The following is a 13,956-nucleotide window of genomic DNA, read 5'->3' on the forward strand; positions in this document are numbered from 1 at the left end:
ATGCCACTTTCTGAAGGCGATCGACATTGATCAGAAACACCTGCTCAAACATCCGCTGTGCGAAAGCTTCCTGCATATGAAATGGATGAAAGTGCGCAAATTTCTGTTCTTCAACGTGTTTTATTACCTGGTGTTTTGTATTTTGCTGAGTGCGTATGTCCTTGGCACCTGTCACGGTGACTGCTTTAACGTAGGTCGAGGGTTGCAACTGGGACTGTGCTCAGGAATCTCGTCGGAAGGGCTGGTGACTCTGCATGCGAAGTGCCATGGTTCTGATCCGCCGCCCATTCAACTGACGTGCTCCGCAAACAAAACCAATGCCCCAACGAGGCTGGATTTGTGTGACTGTGCCAAGTCCAGTTTTCAACTGCTGGCTGTGCAAAAGCCTTCGTTCTACACGGGCCTGTGGTACTTGCTCGTGGTCTTCGATGTGACATTAGTTTTCAAGGAGATTTTTCAGCTCGTTCAGGATCCTCCGCAGTACTTCCGCAATCCAGAGAACCTGGCCGAGTGGGCGCTCATGTTCTTTCTGCTGCTGATCGGAACGCCAATTTTCGGGGACATAGCTCTCTGGCAAAAACATTGAGCGCTCTCGCCGTCCTCACCTGCTGGTTCGAGTTAATGATGCTGGTCGGTCGGCTTCCTCGGCTCGGCCTCTACATCCACATGTTCTCCAAGGTGCTCAAGGAATTCTTCCAGTTCTTGCTGGCGTACTGTTCGCTGGCGATCGGATGTGCGGTGGCATTCGTTGTCCTGTTCCAGCGATACGACCCGCTGTCAGACCCTCTGAGGGCTGTACTTAAGATTCTGGTTATGATGACCGGTGAGCTCGAGTTCGACGACATGTTTTACTCGGATGGCAACAGGGACTCGATCCTGGATCCTACCGCCTCACTGGTTTACACTGCCTTTATCTTGGTGATGACCATCATTCTCATGAATCTGCTAGTCGGCCTAGCCGTCAGTGACATTCAGGGCCTACAGAGAACAGCTAAGCTCGGCCGGCTGGTGCGTCTCACCGAACAGATATCCCACATCGAAGGTACGCTCTTTTCCAATGTGATTGCACGCCTACTGCCCAACAAGTTGCTGTCCTGGATCGCCGAGATGGCCCTCGTCTCGCCGTCCTCCTATCGGTACACGATGGTCCTTCGTCCGAATGATCCCAACGATCGACGTTTGACGCGCGACATCATGAACGCGGCCTGCCGCGTGGCCGAGACGCGCAACAAGCAGGCACTCCGTCACGCGAAATTCCGCCGCCAGATTTCCACCGTGTCGTGCGAGTCGGACGTGAACCAGCCGGTCCAGGGCGGCGGGCCGCACGAGCGAGACGGTCTCGCCGTCACCGAGGACATGATCCGAGACGGAAAGCTGCAGGCGCTGGAGTCGCAGATGGAGGTGGCGCAGTCGGCGCTGGGGGTCCTGCTCGCCGAGGTGCGCGCCGTCGCCAAGGTGCTGAACGCGCTCAGTGAGAGGCACGGGCTGCCGACGGTGCCGGTCATCCACACGCCGACCGGTGTGAGGGTCCCACCGACGCATGGGCGCGACAACGCGGCCTTTAGCCCCGAGGAGAGCCCCAACGTGCAACACAAGCCGGCCACGCCCTCTACGTCGATGGAGAGCGAGGCTTGATCACCGGGACTGGACGGCGTGGCGGAGGGGTGTCGCGCTGATAGGACTGTACGTCCGGAGCGGGACGTTTGAACGCCCGGACGAGATGTCTGCGAATGACGATGGTCGACCGTCGGAGGCGGACACCGCTGGGCAGTGACGAGCGTCCGTCGGGACTGGGGGACTGTGAGTCACGTGGTAGTCACGTGACGTCACCGGCCGAAAGGGTCGCGACCGTGCCTCCGAGAGTGTCGCGCAATCTCCCCGGGGCTTGGCGGGTCTGCGTGAAAACGGCCGGCTCGGTTGCTTAGTTGCGCTTGTGTACATGTACTTAAGGTCTCGTTGAGGTGGTTTCGAAGATGTCGACTCGGTCTGCAGTTTACATCGCCTTTCCACCCGCGCATGGTGCGTGCCTTAAGACTCGATTATGTGCCCAGTATCACTTTCAGGAATGTCGTAAGCTTCCCCGAATGGATGGCCGCTTGGCGTCGTTGTTGTTTTATATTGTTAAAGACGACACACTCTGCATGGGAAGTGTATGTGCACGCCACGGTTTTATCATGACGTTGCGTTTTCCTTTCAGAGTAAGGCATGCAGCACACATGTGAGCCTCTGTTGCGCTTGCGGGAACACCCCGATGTACTCAACCCGTATGTGATGAGCTGAATAGACGAGCTGTGGCCTTCTTATGACGGACGGGCGTGACGTGTACGTGTTTCAACGGTCGACAGAACCACAGAATGGCCTGGTTGTCCTCAGTGTACAGTTTTCGATCGCAAAGTATCAAAATTAGCAGGCCACAAGAAGACGGAGCCAAGATGGCTGTGGTGTCACTTATCCCATCAGCTAAATTTGTGAGGCGCTCCATCTATATACGCTGCGGGCACGCATTGTGCTGACGGCTGGTTGGGTGCCGACCGTCATCCTCTCATGCAATCTGATTTATAGTTTTGAAATAAGGGCGTTGAAAAGCGATAGCTATTCAGAGTTTGACCACAGACTACGTTGCGCGGAGATGGTAAGAGGTAGGCGGAGCGTAACCGAGCCGCACCAAGGCAGGTTTGGACAACGTACCGTCGCGATTAGGTGTCGTAAACGATGCTGAAATAATTGAGAAAATATGTTTCAAGGCGTTTAAGTTCCGCGCCGCTTTGGCTTCCTACCGTGACAAGCAACTTGCCCGTTATTTGTCACATCTCTAGCTCAATGAAGGACCGAGTGAACGTAAATTCTTTGAGACGTTATGGTGAGACTTTCACTGGACTCAGCGTAACCGGGGATAGAGGTTTCGTTTGGTGCAAACAGTGCGTAATCGGAGAGGAGGAACGAGGAGCAAAAAAAAAAAAATACGTGATGTGATTCTTGCGTAAGCGTGTCGATGTATGTTCATTCAAAAACATCGCCCCTTAGAGGCAATCCACAGTTTGTGTGGAAAAAACCCTTTACGGTCCTTCAGACTTCGGAATCCTGTAGGACAGCCCTGTGGGATTTTAGCATCCTGTAAAGCGGCATCAACAATCATGACTGGGCCTCAAGACGGTCCTGCTGGATTTGAAATCTTGCCGGGCATTTCACACCGCCTATGCATACATCGACACTTGAGACCGTGAGAAATTTAATGGTTCCTGGACCGCCATTGAAAGTTGTTGATCACCTTGCATAACCCGGAACTATCTTTGCACCGGACCATGATAAAGAGGAGCAAAGCACTTGACGGCACTTATTCTATCAACTGCATTTCAATGGAAAACCGAAAAGGACTCGCAACTTTGGGAAGGTTAGGCAATCTGTCGAACATTATACCACCTTCGACAGCACTGCGTCCCCTGGTCAGCAATCGTCTCTACGAATCAATCGTTTTATGTCTTGTGAAACCGGTCGCGAACAGCCTAGCACGGTACGGTCTGACACCGTGGCCATGATTATGAGACATGCACGCGCCTGCTGTTCACTGACACCGCGCTTGCGGTACGCTTCCACTGACAACTTTGTCGGACAGCGGCATGGTGTCAAAAAGCTTGTACCGGAGACTTGTGCGTCATTTGGGCCAAATGCATTGGTGCGTTACCGTTGTATTGTTGGAGGCAACAATGGCCTACTATTGGGCCCCAGGCCATCGTGAATACATTACTTTTTGTGAGGTCCGGACGCTACTGCTTCATGACTGAACGGTGGTTTGTTTTCAGTTTTGCAGTCCCGAAGTAGCAGCTACACGTGCTGAGGTGTCGTAAGTCACTAAGCATATTAAGGTGACATTTAATCCGGCTGAGCATGAATCAGTTTTTCATCTCAGAGATAGTAAAAAACGATGGACTGCAAAATCCATGGCGATAAACCTGATGCAGTCGTTACATATTTGGACGCAGCCTGAAACGCGTGTGGCTGTGTCCACCACTCGCCGCGCGTCGGTGACAGTGCAGAAGACGTCGCCAGCAGTGGCTGTGCAAACGCCTGGGTCGTTTCACGTCGCCGGTTCTACCTACAAAGTCGGCGCAATGTCCGACCCGTAAAGCTGCCGAGAAGACTGAGTGATGCAAGCCACCGCTTAAGCGGCTTTGGAGACCACGTGAAGGGTGTGCAGGCTCAGCTTCGATCAAGCAGTTGATTGGCGTATAAATGCCAGTTAAGAAACGTGCACATGTATTTTTCAAGCTCGATCTAGGCTCACTACATATTGCCATTTCACCCTTTCCACAGCCATTTTTTGTCATTTTGCTAGACCGCAACCTGACGTCGGCGGCACCTTGGTTTCCACTAGATTAAACAATGGTAGTTATGACTGTTGGCGGGTCTGACTTTGTGAGTGTAGCTCACATGATGGATCAACAGCCAATCTGTACAAGGCCGCCCTGCTCTGCCTGGCTGCTCACGTCATCTACAATGCATGACAATGCAGATGTGCACACAGCCGCCGTTGATGGCCGCGCAGCAGATCCAGGAGGTCGGGGGTTCCCCGAGGGAGGTCCGTTGTTCCCAGAGGGGCTCCCGTCACGAGCTCGCTGCGCCAGGGCCGGTGCGCCCCGGCCGGCTGCCGGCTGCGAGTGGCGAGGTCAGCCTGGCACTGAGGTCAGCCTGGCACGAGGTCAGCCTGACCGAGGTCGGCTTGGGGCGGGCGGCGGCGGCCAGTCGGTCCGCATGGTGCGGCCGGCGGCGTAAGCGGCGCGCTGCAAGACCGCGGGAAGCCGGCGCGCTGCCGCGGCAGACGGGGGCCGTGACTGTACGGGACAGCTGGGCGGCCCGCGCCGCTTTGATGGGCCGCAACGAGCTGAATGGATGGCTGACGCGTCCGCCCACGCCTGATCCCACTGACAGGGACGGGCTTCACGCCAGGCGGACGGGGACACAGCTCCCCGGCGGACAGGGACACAGCTCTCCGGCGGACAGGGACACAGCTCCCCGGCGGACAGGAACACAGCTCCCCGGCAGACGGGGACAGCTCTCCGGCGGACAGGGACACAGCTTCCCGGCGACGGGACACAGCTCTCCGGCGGACAGGGACACAGCTCTCCCGGACAGGGACACAGCTCCCCGGCGGACGGGACACAGCTCCCCGCGACAGGGACACAGCTCCCCGGCGACAGGGACACAGCTCCCCGGCGGACGGGACACAGCTCCCCAGACGGGACACAGCTCCCCAGCGGACAGGGACACAGCCCCCGGCGGACGGGGACGCTGTTCCCCGGCGGACAGGGACACAGCTCCCCAGCGGGCAGGGACCAGCTCCCCGGCGGACGGGGACGCGGCTACCAGGCGGACAGGGACGCGGTTCCCCGGCGGACAGGGACGCGGCTCCCCGGAGGACAGGGACAGGCTCCCCGGCATACAGAACAGTGGTGACTGGATACAGGGAGGACAGGGAGCATGCCCCCCCCCCGCCCCGATCGTCCAGACGCCCAATTTTCATTGGAATAAAATTAACTTTCTACGCACAAAGGCCGTCTCCAAAAAAGCATGAGTGTCTTCCAACCCGACCAATTGCATGGATCTGCCCCTGGCCACGGACACGACTCACTCCGGGTGGACGCGATCATTTGGAAGCGGAAACATGCTTCACACCGGACACAGTCTCATCATGATTCATCACACCGATACATAACTCGCAGTGATATGTCATACCGATACAGGACTCACTATTTTTCATGCCACCGATACACGACTCGCTACGATATATCTCACTGATACATGTCTACTACGAAAAATCAGCGATATATAGCTTACTATGAGATACCACACCGATAAATGACTGACTATGACATATCACACAGATATTATGGGGTAGCACATCGATACACGACTCCTACGATATATCATACCGATACATGAATTGCTATGAGGTATCACACCTAGCATTAACTCACAATGGTATATCACACCGAGCATTGACTCACAATGCTATATCACACCGACAATGGCTCACTATGGCATACCACACCGATACATGACTCACCTCCCAACTAGTCGCCACGCGGCGTGCGCTGAGCGCGACATAGCATTCTGTGCTCCACGCATGACCTTGACATGCCAAGAAACGGACCAGATCCCGATCACAGGGCCTCGGCATGCATCACGGCGCAGCACGTCGCATTTGCAGCCATTAACGGCGGATTTGGGGCCATGTCGCGCATCAAGCGCCATAAAATGGACCGCGTTACGCTCATGGGTAGCTGGATCGGCCTGAGTGAAGGGCCACATAGTGGCCGGCAGCCTGGCTGTTGCTTTGTCTTTGGTTCACCACTCTGAGCCACGAATAATAATTACTGTTGGTATCAGGCAACTTCTTCGTGTAGAGCAACCACTTACTGTATTGTTCTATAAACACGTAGTGATGCTTACCTTTGGTCATGTTACTTATGCTTTGCTTAGCCCAAAACATTTTTGGCGCTACAGTATTAGCATACCCGCTACCCACGTTCCTTGCTTCAGAACCACATGTGTGACATATTTCATAATTTTCAGATAAGGCCACTCCGTTAGTGAGTGATGCTGGCTGTCAGTGCCGCAGCCGACGGTCGCAGTGAGCAATACGGAATGCTACAAAGCAAGTCGGTCTGGCCTGAAGCTTTACCTGACCGCCAGCCGAGAAAGATTTCATATCGCACCGTTGCCTTCGCCAGCGGTGGGGGGTCCTCTCGGTGTGGCCTTCGCAGGTGCTTCCCAGGAGGCTCGTGGCTCGGCGCTGGGACACGAGTGACAGTCAGCGGGAGAGATGTTGGCTTAAAATAACAATGGAGGATGGAACGTGCCGTGCATACCCACTGACACTATGAGACCTGAATCCGCTGACGCCATCAGACCCGCATCCGCTGACACTGTCGGACCTGTACCCGCTGACGCCATCGAACCTTTATCCGCTGACGCCGTCAGACCTGTATCCGCTGACGCCGTCAGACCTGTATCCGCTGACGCCGTCGACCTGTACGCTGACGCCGTCGACCTTATCCGCTGTCGCCGTCAGACCTGTATCCCGCTGACACCGTCGACCTGTATCCGCTGTCGCCGTCGGACCTGTATTTGCTGACACCGTGACCTGTGCCCGCTGACACTGCGACCTGTACCCGCTGACGCCATCGGACCTATCCGCTGACACCGTCAGACCTGTATCCGCTGACGCCGTCAGACCTGTACCGCTGACCCTGTCGGACCTGTACCCGCTGACCCGTCGGACCTGTATCCGCTGACACCGTCACCTGTATCCGCTGCCGCGTCGACCTGTATCCGCTGACCGTCGGACCTGTACCGCTGACCGCGGACCTGTATCCGCTGACCCTGCGGACCTGTATCCGCTGACCCTGCGGACCTGTATCCGCTGACACCGTCAGACCTGTATCCGCTGACCCTGCGGACCTATACCCGCTGACCCTGCGGACCTGTATCCGCTGACCCTGCGGAACTGTACCGCTGACCCTGCGGACCTGTACCGCTGACCCTGCGAACCTGTATCCGCTGACCCTGCGGACCTGTATCCGCTGACCCTCAGACCTGTACCGCTGACCCTGCGGACCTGTATCCGCTGACCCGCGACCTGTATCCCTGACCCTGCGACCTGTATCCGCTGACCCTGCGGACCTGTATCCGCTGACCCGCGACCTGTATCCGCTGACCTGCGGACCTGTATCCGCTGACCCTCGGACCTGATCCGCTGACCCTCAGACCTGTACCGCTGACCCTGCGGACCTGTACCCGCTGACCCTGCGGACCTGTACCCGCTGACCCTCGACCTGTTCCGCTGACCCTGCGGACCTGTACCCGCTGACCCTGCGGACCGAGGTGAAGTGGGCCGGCCGGCCGCCGCAGGTTTCACCTGCAGCGGCGGCCCGGGCCGGTTGGGCGCGTCTGACCGGTCGGCCGCGTCGGTCTCGCCCCGCCCCGCAGGGCGTCGCCGGCGGAAGTCAGCAGCGGCCATGGCTCGGCCACGCTCCGGTGAGCCAGGTCTCGCCCAGGATTCCGGAATTGCATGGCTGACGTCACCAGCTGGTTCTCGGGATGTGATGTGCTGTTACGGAACGTGGAATTCCCGAGTGGAAAAGGTGTATAGGAAGCGGAATGCATGGTTGGCTTGAGTTTAAGGTGTGCTAAGTCATTACGCGTAGGATCTTGGGAGAAGAGCACCTTATGCCGTTCATGCCGCACGATCCCCGTGGTTCAGTTAAAAGTGCGGGAGTTCCAGGAGAGGATTAGGGTGGCCTTAATAGGTATTAAATCCGAAACGCCCGAGTGCTTAAGTCGCTTATACTGCTGGTACTGAAACTTAGGATATTATAAGTGCACTACTAAAAGGCTGCACATATGACGCGAAAGTTTCTACTTTATCGTTCTACATGATCGGAAAAGTTGAGCGGGTTGTACAACGAATGAACGCCGCTCTAACGGCATGCCCAGCACATGTTTCCGCAACACAATGGTTCTCCCATCATACATGCCTAATGTTAAGGCAGCAGGCGTTCGTCGCGTCCCAAAGGTCTCACCGAGCAGTGTATGGACTCGGTCGAGCTCTCTGCCAGTTTTCCCGGGATGTCAGCAGCATACGATGGCGGGCAGTATGCGACGGCGCCCGCGCCCTGTGCTTCCAAACCACACGCTGCCCTGCACCCAAACCATACGTGCCCTGCACTACCAAACCACACGCGCCATGCACTACCAACCTCACGAGTCCTGTACTACCAAACCACATGCGCCTTGCACTACCAAACCACACGAATCCTGCACTACCAAACCACACGTGCCCCGCACTACCAAACCACACGTGTCATGCACTACCAAACCACACGTGCCCTGCACTACCAAACCACACGCGCCTGCACTACCAAACTACACTCGCCCTCCACTTTCAAACCACACGCGCCCTGTGCTACCAAGCCACACGCGTCGGCCCAGTCCGGGGTTAATCGGCACCGCTGTCACGGCGCCGTCGGGCCCCTGCCGGGCGCTGTCAGTGCGCAGGAGTCCGCCGGCGGCCCGGTGCTGGCCGCCCCGCCGCCGGCCGTCACTCGAGCGTCGCGGGCGGTCGTCCGGCCCGAAGGGTGCCAGGCAGGCCGTGTTGTCTCGTCAACAGCTCCACGACTTCGGTTATTCCGAGAGGTGGTCCGTCCCGGGCTGCCTGGCGCTGCTGTGTCGCCTGCGCTAGTACGTTATCCCGAGAGGTGGTCCGTTCCCGGGCTGCCTGGCGCTGCTGTGTCGCCTGCGCCCGGTACGTTTCTCTCAAGCTCGCGGGTGGCGGTGAGACGCTGCCGGCTCGCCGTCACTCGGCGTGGTCCAGCATTCACACTCAGCACGGTCTGACACTCACACGCGACCCAGTCCAACTCTCACACTCAGCACCGTCGCCGAAGCCACACGCGTCGACCCTCACAGTCAGCACGGCTGACCCTCGGCTACCTCACTAAATGCAACGGCATTGTCTTGCCTTTCCGGGAACGTTTCTCCTTAGCACCCCACGGCTGGCTGTGTGGAATGCGCCTGTGGTAATGCAGGGCGCAACGCCAGTTTTTCCGTCGGAGACCGCGCGACAGGAAAAACCAGCGTGAGCGCACCGCCACGCGCGTATTCATGGGTGCAGACAGCGGTGTAGTTTTCCAATCCGCTTGGGGGAGGGGCAGCGTCCCAAGTTTTAAAAGAAAGTGGATGACACCGGGGAGAACCTATTTATGGCGTATTTTGGAGGTAGGATGCGCCATTTTTTCTGTTCAACCTCCACAACATCATTCCGAAAAATTGTGATCCTGGGTGTAGTCACACGCCGCACAGCTTGGGGGAACGAATCATGATCTGGGGTTAAGTGACAACACTAACATCTACCGGGTCTTGAGAGGAAAATATATTTACAAATACTAGGCAAATGCCATTCTGGCAGCATGGGCAACAAATACCTGCAGTGTTATGATCAGGCCTCATATACCTTGATCTGATTGACAGAAGCCTTTGAACGTGATTTCTAAGCTGACCTGACGTATGCGTAAGTACTTTAACTGCCCACGCGCACTTTGAATTCCTTCTTTTTTCTCAACCCCCCACCCCTCTCCTCCCCTCGCTCTCCTCTCTCTCTCTCCTCTCATCTCTCTCTCTCCTCTCCTCTCTCTCTCTCATCACAATCAAGAAAGTGATGCATGAGCTGGTCGATTACGCAGCTTCAGAGTTGTGTTTTGACGCAAGCTGTACTAGTCAGAAATGAAGGATTGCGTTTCTCTTACTGGTTCTCTTCGGTGTAAATATTTACCAAGAAATTAGCAATCGCTCAACTTTTCAGGCCAGCTCAACACTTCTTTTCAAGAGACATCCAGCAATTGAGGCTGAGCACTAGGCGTCAGCAGAGAACAGGGGCATCAAGCATGGTGCAGTGCGACTTCGCTCCCCCGTCACGCTGTAGATATACACGTGGAGTGTACTTTTGGTGTATTGATGGCCACATGTTTTGGTGTATTGATGGCCACATGTTTGGTGTATTGATGGCCACATGTTTTGGTGTATTGATGGCCACATGTTTTTGGTGTATTGATGGGCACATGTTTTTGGTGTATTGATGGGCACATGTTTGGTGTATTGATGGGCACATGTTTTGCATGTCTGTTGGGGAACCTTCGTGACTATGCTCGAGTCGTGCCGAACGCGACGCAGAATAAGATTTGTGACGCAAAAGGGAGCGAATAGACTGGAGGCTATGTAAGCCCGAGTTCAAAAGACAAAACCTGACGCAGCAGCGCGTGCGGCTCGATGGGGTAACCGAACACCACAGGCGTGGACTATGATAGGAGAGCACTACCCGCATGTGCTGCGATGTCTCAGCACCGGCAGCATGCACCCGTCTGGGAAGGAGCGCTCAAGGAGCTCAGTGCACGCTCAGCACATCACCGAAGGTCACGGCCCCATAATTATGGACCATTTGGCACCATGACAGTAGCTGCCATCCGTGCCCCGTGCACCTACATGACACCAACATGCGGCCCGTAGGACTGACGCAGAGCATTTGACCTTCTGAGTAGATACCTGGAGCACATTCAGGCTGCCATGTGGATTAGTGGGCGCAACGGGTCAACGCCGATGCAATGAGGTCAAGGACAGCATCGTTAAGAAGATCAAACAGAGCTGCAATACCCATGGTGAAAGTGACTGTGTGCCCATCATGCTTGTTAAGGATGAATCTTCATGTCTCGTCTGATTACCAACGATACAACGTCCGCGGTCTTGATGCTGGAAGGGTGGAACGTAAGAGTCGCATGCAAGTATCTGCGGCGACACCCCACGTGCGTGTGTGATGCCGCACGAGACGAGCCACGGTGAGGTGGCTACCGCCTTTGACCTCCACCTGGAGTCCACGGCCGCGACGCAAAGCGTGTGACCATCTGAGCAGGCTACTGCGTGGCTAAAATATACGCTAGGCGCTGGGAACGATGGCATGCTGCGACGGATACCATCCACACAGAGCGACCCCGTCGCGGTCACGTCCCTGGAGCCGGGGCCGCCAAAGCTGACGCCGCAGATGCCGCGCTCCCGCTGATCTCCGGAACGTCAGGAAAGCCTTCAAGCTGGAGGGCTCGGTGATCACCTCATCGCCGTGGAAGCCGCAGGTTTAAGTGCGTCGTCGCGTTCCGCGGGAGAACATGCGTTACATGGACAATGGGATCAGCAGAAGCACGGACGAACGCACGGGCGACGACGTGCGGCGCCCAGATAGGTGGCGTAGCCCAAGGTCCTCCCAGTCATATGAGGTTCTGACTTGTACACGAGGTCTGACAGTAAGTCGATATGGTACGCTGCATGCGTTGTCACGAGGGCAACATGGGCGGCAGAAGTGAATGCCCGGTGCTGTCGTCTACGTCAAACTTGCCAGGCGCTTCAGGGGAGGTTGAACCGCTCCACCACATCCTTCACCGACCGGCCTCTCATGCAAGGAGATGTTTTGGAAAGACCTAGCTCAGCAGTGTAGACGAGCGTCTGCTGGAGGAAGGGTTCCCCGACATCATCGCGAAGAGGAAAGATGCGGGCGCGGAGTGGGCAGTGTGACTGACCAGTAAAGCAGAGCCCAAACGTGCGTGCGGCACTTTCACCTGTCTGCTGTGCTGAATCTCCCGCGCTGGCCCGATGCATGCCTGTCAAATGAGCTTTCTTGTTTTGTTTCGTGACCTCGTAAAGCGGTTGTGTTGTTGACGACTGCACGGATACAGCTCTGAATATTTGTCAGGGCAGCAGTTTATGTAGGTGCCGCTTGTAATCCACGAAACCAAAAGCCTGCTGTGGTTCATTTAAGACAAACAAACATTTCAGTCACCTTGACATTGAATAAGTCATAATAACGTCATTCAAATCCTTCCTTTCCATAAGCCACGTGGTGATCAGGCCAAGATAATATAATCATTGAGGCGTCCATGTCTGGCTTTCGTTAACGCGATTTCCAGTGTCTACAAGGTACGATGACGTAATCGAACCGCGACACACTGAGGAGGCTATTTACTTAGCATAGAACGACGCTGTCTAGAGCAGTCTTTTTCCTCTTAAAAACCTACCAATTGTTATAAGCCTGTTCCATCACATCTGACGCCTGCTTCAATATCTTAAAATGTGAAACGTTCTCTTTAAGCAACGTACCCATTTCCGGGGCAGCATCGCGCTTGTCGTTCGCTAGCAGCTTGCCTGCTTACCTGAAGTTCTCGGCCGAGGAATACCCGACAACGGCGTCTTTTGGCAATGACTGACGTGACATTCGCGTTTTTGCCTCTGCATAATTCTATGCGGAATTGTATAATGTGCAGGCCGCCGCCACCGCCGCCGACCCCAGGACCGCACTCGCCATGCTCAAAGGCGGCCGCCCAAGTCCTTAATCGCCTCAATCGGCTCAAGAAGCTGTCATTGATATCGATCGCCGATCGCAACCAGACACGGCACTGTCCGCTGGCGTGTGTCGCCACCTATAGGACTATGGGCGGCGCGCGAGGCCAGCAGCCGCCGCCACTATCGGACCGCGGATGACGCCCGCCACGCTGAAGACCCGCCGCGTCGCCGGATTCCTTAACTGGCACAGTTGGCTAAGTGTCGCTACCCGCCGCGCCGCCCGAGTCCGTAACCGCCACAGTTGGCTAAGTGTCGCCACCCGCCGCGCCGCCCGAGTCCGTAACCGCCACAGTTGGCTAAGTGTCGCCACCCGCCGCGTCGCCCGAGTCCGTAACCGCCACAGTTGGCTAAGTGTCGCCACCCGCCGCGTCGCCCGAGTCCTAACCGCCACAGTTGGCTAAGTGTCGCCACCCGCCGCGTCGCCCGAGTCCTTAACCGCCACAGTTGGCTAAGTGTCGCCACCCGCCGCGTCGCCCGAGTCCTTAACCGCCACAGTTGGCTAAGTGTCGCCACCCCCGCGTAGCCCGAGTCCTTAACCTCCACAGTTGGCTAAGTGTCACACCCGCCGCGTCGCCCGAGTCCTTAACCGCCACAATTGGCTAAGTGTCGCCACCCGCCGCGTCGCCCGAGTCCTTATGCGCCACAGTTGGCTAAGTGTCGCCAACTAATATTGATCGTGGATCGCATCGAAAAGGCGAGACCGTGCTCGAAGTTGGAGCTGCGCCGGCTCCGCCCAAAGTCGGCTCTTGAGTTAAAATTGCCCGTTACGATCATGAGTTGTTGCGATAATTACGGCTCTCCATATAAAAGTCTCCTCGAAATATATACTTGGTCTTGATTCAGAGCGGCTGGCGGCCGGTCGCGCCAGGAGATTACGTCAGTTTCGAAGCCTATGAGTCCGTGCCAGCAGCCAGACTTATGGTGGTTGGGCGGGCCATCCAATCATTAATGTCATTGTGAAAGGTGAATAATCCTTTACCTGTTCCGAACACGCGTGCTGTATTTCCGTATCGTTCGCCG

The 13,956-nt window shown here is 56.2% G+C and overlaps 1 pseudogene; it reads left to right on the forward strand.

Annotated features, from left to right (window-relative positions):
• LOC119108281 (transient receptor potential channel pyrexia-like) overlaps nucleotides 1–2,302 on the forward strand; it is a 7,176-nt pseudogene extending 4,874 nt beyond the window's left edge.
• Nucleotides 2,303–13,956: the final 11,654 nt, after the last annotated feature.

The sequence above is a fragment of the Pollicipes pollicipes genome, unplaced genomic scaffold (assembly GCF_011947565.3).
Source record: "Pollicipes pollicipes isolate AB1234 unplaced genomic scaffold, Ppol_2.1 Scaffold_6686;HRSCAF=7923_pilon_pilon_pilon, whole genome shotgun sequence".
Classification (NCBI taxonomy): Eukaryota; Metazoa; Arthropoda; class Thecostraca; order Pollicipedomorpha; family Pollicipedidae; genus Pollicipes; species Pollicipes pollicipes.